Here is a 6,038-nt window from a genome sequence, read left to right on the forward strand (position 1 = left end):
AATGAGATAATTCAACATGATTAAAACCTAATTTTAGAATCGATGATGCCCTGGAACAGTGAGTGTTTCAGCTAATTCGAAATATTGACCGCTTGGCGTTCGAACATTGAGAGAAGTGGATGATATATATATGATTCGAACAATTGAACTTGATACTGACCTTATTTGATAACCTTGTCTGTCCTGAAACAGTCAGTGTTGCAGTTATTTTCAAATGTTGAGAAATTTCAGTTCGAACGTTGCGAAAAGCGTGTGATTCATATGATTGGCATTACCGCACTTGATACTGGCATTATTAAATCACCGTTGCTGCCCTTAAATTGTGAATGTTGCAGTTTAGTCAAAATACTGAGCGCTTAGCATTCGGCCGTTGCTAGAAACGCGCTTTGTGAGACGGACGTAATGTGTACTATATTTTAATCCTTGATACTGATTTATCGTCGTTTTTGCTTTCAATGCTATATAGATATATAGCTTACATGTATGGAGAACTTGAATGCGCCCGAATTTCAAAACAGCAGAGGGAAGCCATTCTACAGGGGCATTTTCAAATTTCGCGCCTTTAAAGTTGCATTTGGATCGGCCATTCGATCAAGTCCGTGCATCTTCGAACCAAGTTGATCATACTTTTCCTGGTTGCATTCGAAACTTCAACTGGATACAAGTGTAAAAAATATGGCTTATGTTACGTACTCATTACAAATAATGAAAGTGTTAAATTAATTTTGAAGTTAGACGTGTGGACTGGGAAGTAAACGTCAATTTTTTCTGTTCCAATAACATTATGGAATGGCTGCTGAGTGACAAATACTATAAAATAGTAATAATATTCTGCGCTTCCAGTGGGTGAAGAGTGAATTGTGTTTAACGCTTATTTGCGGAATAAAAAAGATATGTTATGAATTGACAGTATATGTTTTAAACCAAGTGAATAAAATATTACATGCGAAAACTTTAAATTGATATTACCTACATTTACTTACAGAGTTTAGGGCAAAAAGGTGGATCTTAACATAACCTCTAAATAATGACATACCGGCCCGGCATGTTTATTATAATTTTGATTGATTATTCTTGACCAAAGAAATGCCTTCTGGTTTTGTATTTTTATTTTGACATCGTTGGCAGTAATAATTTAAACAATAATTACTAAAACGTATTTCACAACAGCAATAGTAAACGTATGTGCAACTCTGCTGAACGCGGCGCCTAGCCAACCAGTGAACAGCGAGTCCGTGCGCTTAGACTAAATGGTCAACAGAATGCTACCTCGAATTTATGCTTCAGAGGCGGTATGTCTGAGTACGTGTGTTTAACATCAAGGATGTTTCAAATTTTTTTGTATATTTTTTTTTAAAAAGTTAAATTTTCGCAAGAAAATAAAAACCTTTTTGCTCTATTTGTATTATTTTTACTTTTGAAATGACTCGATTATCATAAAAAAATTGTAGTTTCATTAGTACATTCAAATATTTCTTGCACTATAAGATATTTAAGAAATTTAACGTCAAAAATAAATACCTGTAACTTCTAAAACCAAATGTTTATTTTCCGGTCAATATTTCATATTTTGAAATAAAATTTTATATTTAACTACTTTCATATGTCTGCTTTGAGAAAAAATCTTCAATTGTTGATAATGAAAAATGGACTTTTGGACAACTTTTCGGGATTCTGACCCACTGTGCGGCTGCCAATGGGACCATGTTTTTTCGAGGGTCACAGTGGATGCTTTTAAAAACTGCAACGATTTAAAGAAAATCTTTTTGTTGTAAAATTATGAATTTTTTAAAAAGAATAGACTTTTTTCTATTTTTTTCCCAAATTTTTATTTTTATTTTTAAAAGTTTTTAACGCTTGACACCAATAACAATTGAAGCGTGTACTAGACACATTAAAAAGAATAGCCCTGAATTTCAGTATTTTTTGTAAAAGCCAAGGGCTCTATTCTCGAGTTCGTTCGAAACTTTCCGTATACGTAAAGTTTCGAATGGTACTTACGTATTCGAGAAGGAAGTCACATTCTCGAGCCCTCTTCAAATTTGCGATTCGAGTTATTCGTATACGAATATACTTAACAGCGTTGCCACGTTTAATTCACAGTAAAATTCTAGTGCTTTACTAGTGACACACAATTTGAGCCAATGAAATCATTTGTAGAGTCGTGGGTGAAATGCGCCAAACATGCGGATGGTTTAAAAATTGAATGCTTCCGCTGTTAGCACGTGGTGCGTGGTGAAATTATTAAAGATATATTAATTATAAGATTATATTAAAAATATGATGTGAAAATGTTTTACTACTCATATTTCTGTGGGATATGATATTAGTGAAGAAAAATATGGCGAAACGTGCAACTGAGGTCAGGTAGACAAATAAAATTGTAGATTTTGTTCTGTTATTTTTGTAGATAAATTAATTTCAATTGAGAAGAAAAGTCAATAGCTAAAGAAAATTTGATTACATGAAGAAAGATCTTCAATCTATTATCTTTTATGTAAAAATTGACTTTCGCGGATTTCATCAAATATCGACGTTTTAAGGCCTCCTGTGCCAGAAAAAAAGTTTTTACGTCGGTGTCTGTCAGTCTGCCACCTTTATTTTCGTCGTATGCATACCTGATAATTTTTGAAGAAAATCGGATGGGATTATGCTTTAGCACACAGTTTGAGTGATCTAAAAGAAAGTTCGAGTTCATTAACCAGCCATTTTTGATAAAAATTCAAAAAGTTAGAGCATTTTCAAAAATGGTGAGACCACTTTTTTCAATATTTAAAAATTCTATCAACAGCTCTTTATAGTAGACAAAAATACGAACAATCGATCCCCATGCCTTTTTTCTATCAAATTAAAATTACCAAAGTTATAGCATTTTCAAGATCCAAACAACCAAACGAAAATGAACATTTGAAGAAGGAAAAATAGTGATATAGGAAAAAGTCGAGATACCGGATAACTTTCGGAAATTATATAAAATTATGATTATATTCTGATATATTAAGCAGTGCAAACGTTTCTGGTAAATTTTGCAGAATTAGAATTTTCTTTTCAATATTATCATTAGATATCTAATGAAATGTACCTACAATTTAGAATTGAGCATTTTTTACCTCAAAACGAAACATATTTCTAAAGAATTTGAATATGAAAAAGGATAAAATATTCCCAAACGTTGTAACTCTTAAAACAATTAAACAATACATAATCCACTTACTGTATCAATTTGTAAAAATCATTTGTTTTTATCACTCTCGCTCCTGTCACTTATTTTACCACTTCATAATTCCAAAAATCTAACCTCTACGCATGATCAAACTCTTGATACGTATATGAACATAAGTTTCGAGTGGCATATACCCACTCGTTGCTTTTCATACGAAACTTTCAGTATACGAAACGTCAGTGAGTGTTCGAGAATAGGGTTCATTGAAAGTCAGCCGAGAGTCGCAAGATTCACATACGAAAAAAAACTCGAGAATAGAGCCCCAGAAACAGTTCAAAACTGAATAGGACTTAAAAAGACCCGGCCTGTAAACGAAAGAAGAAAAAAATAAGTCTGTAAACGGAGGGTTAAATATATCACGCAAAAACAACAAAAAGCAACTATAATTGTAAGAATCTATTTTCAAGTACTTGAAGTATCTAAAAAATAATTAATAGTTTCATTTATTCAAATTCCATACTTGGCTTATGTTTCTGGCCAATATTTCGGGTCTACCGGCCCACTGCGCTGTGCAGCGCTGTCCATGGCATGGCTGCGCACGGCAATGTAGATATACCATAAGCAGAGAAATAAATGAAATGTAGCAAAAAGTATCACACCTATACTCAAGTGTATATCCCAAAGAAGACGTTCATATATTTTCGAACTCAATGTGTCGTATTATTTCGTGTTACGAGCAATCGGAAGCAGATGCTTTGTTGAAAAATCTTGTTTTTTATTCACTAATAATACATTATGAAGTGCATTCTAACCCAAGAAATGCAGGCAGGATAAATCTTGATATAAATTTAAGTAATATTACAAGTATACCAGAAATCCTTCATAAATGTTTAAATATGCGCATTTTCAAAGTAGTTACATCAAAACATGTAGCCGTAGTACCAACAAATCTTGTTAAGAAAAATGCAGGTAACGACACCCGGCGACATAGCGCTGGCGAGTATGTGTCCAGAAATAATGAACGCTGCAGATTTTGCAAAAAAATGAGAAAGCTCGTCTTGCAACAACAAAAATCGATTTTCAGAATCTCGAAAGGATTAAATTTCTAGACTGTCAGATATTCCTGTAATCCTGGGACAGGTCAAGTTGAATGCATCGAGAAGAAAGTTAAATTATCTAAGACGTGTTGCAAAGGGCTGTTCACTCTCGAGTTGAGTATCCAACGCTCTAAATACTCCTAGATTTACTCTATCGCGACTCCAAAAGGATTTAAAAGAATAAGCCGAAGTATAAGAGATGCAACGAGTCCACATGAGTCGAGTCGAGTTCTACTCGAGTTGGTGGGAGTGGGCGCGTGTTTCTTATTTTTTAGTCATAATCGACACACAGCAGTCACACAGATGGCTCATCTGAGTGCCACACAGACTAGGGATCCCGGAGTAGACTCTGATTCTTCGAAGGAATCGATTCCTTGCGCTCGAGAAACGACTTTTTAAACTCGATTCCGCCCAGTGAAATCAAAGGCAGAATCGATTCACGAGCCCTGATTCCACGTCGATTCTCTAATATCTGCCTCCAATATTAGACGTACTGCGCTTGCGCTAGGACGCTTAAGAGGAACACTTCTTCTCATTCTCGATAATTGACTCGATTTCCCTAGGAGTATTTAGAGGAGTGATATTAAGGTTAATGCCGTAAGAGTGACAGAGATGGTAATATATATATAATTAAAAATTTGTCATAAGGACAACCGCAGGATTTCTCCGGGAGCGGGTGCTAATCTGAAACATTGCACCCGCTTCCAGCGAAATCGCGGTAAAATTTTAGCCACAAGCAAGTCTCACAACCGTGAGATAGGTATTTACAGTCTGTAAAGGAATCAATACGACGATCCAGCAAAAGCCTCGTGCACCCTAAGAACACGGAGTGACCCAAGGACAACCACCTTCTGCATTTTCCCCGCAAGTCTTCTAGCATATTGTTGACACGCAGGAATGCTTTTTAGGCCTTTAGCAAGTGAAAGCTTGGCACCTCCAAGAGCGCCGATGATAAGGACGATCAGTTCAACAGAATAATCCGGGTACAATCGTTGCAACTCCCTTATAAGGTCTCGATACCTCTCTTTCTTTTCATTCTTATTTCAAGAACCATGTCAGGCCTCGAGTGAGCAACAGAAACAATTGTCGAGAATATAAAGTTCCAGTATATGCGGCACTTCCCATTCTCGACAATTGACTCAATTTCCCTAAGAGCATTTAGAGGAGCGATATGAAGGTGAATGCCGTTGGAGTAACAGAGATGGTAATAAAGCACTGTTAGTGCCGCATTGTGCGTTTGAATGTAGGTCGTTCCCGCGTGAGTTGGACAACTAGATAGTAGGTGAGCTAAATGCTCGGGGTGTGCATGCCACGCCCTGCAGCTATCATCGAGAATGTCTTGGCTCAAAATGTGGCGACGGTATGTTAAGGTGGAAATCACACCGTCTTGGCATGCAAAAATGAAACCCTCTGTATCAGACTTAAATCCGGGCGATTTAAGGAAAGCAAACGTTAGCTCACAAGACATTGACTGATCCTTCACATTTCTGTGGAAGTTACCGTGCATCCTCTTATATAGGAGCTGTTCACGAAAGTATTTCTCTTGCGCTTTCTTAATCCGGGCTTTCAGAAGTGAGTACTCGAGATAGATAAGATTTGATGCATTTTTCTCACCCCTAATACTGAAGTCAAGTCCGAGTGTTTCAGTAGCCTCCTCCACTGCTTTGTACAGAAATGCCCCTTTGCCCACTTCTTCGTGATTCCTGACCATTTTAAGAAGAGGGTCTCTTCCATTTGCAACTCTATGTGCTGTACCCAGAATAATCCTGTTGTGAAGA

At 36.3% G+C, this 6,038-nt stretch overlaps 2 protein-coding genes and 1 long non-coding RNA gene across 7 annotated transcripts in view; 1 reads left to right on the forward strand and 2 right to left on the reverse strand.

The window, feature by feature from the left end:
• The window catches only part of LOC117169113, a 156,336-nt gene that overhangs the window by 94,237 nt on the left and 56,061 nt on the right, over window positions 1-6,038 (forward strand). The window lies entirely within an intron of this gene.
• The window catches only part of LOC117169107 (something about silencing protein 10), a 114,213-nt gene that overhangs the window by 58,844 nt on the left and 49,331 nt on the right, over window positions 1-6,038 (reverse strand). The window contains exon 2 of one of the 5 annotated variants that reach the window (XR_004466610.1): window positions 161-654. The exons of the other annotated variants lie outside the window; for them this stretch is intronic. The gene's annotated coding sequence lies outside the window, so the exon portion shown is untranslated. The remainder of the gene's footprint in view (window positions 1-160; window positions 655-6,038) is intronic. 5 annotated transcript variants of the gene reach the window in all.
• The window catches only part of LOC117169111, a 79,891-nt gene that overhangs the window by 24,830 nt on the left and 49,023 nt on the right, over window positions 1-6,038 (reverse strand). The gene's annotated exons all lie outside the window — the stretch shown is intronic.

This window comes from Belonocnema kinseyi, chromosome 3 (genome assembly GCF_010883055.1).
Source record: "Belonocnema kinseyi isolate 2016_QV_RU_SX_M_011 chromosome 3, B_treatae_v1, whole genome shotgun sequence".
In the NCBI taxonomy this organism is placed as follows: Eukaryota; Metazoa; Arthropoda; class Insecta; order Hymenoptera; family Cynipidae; genus Belonocnema; species Belonocnema kinseyi.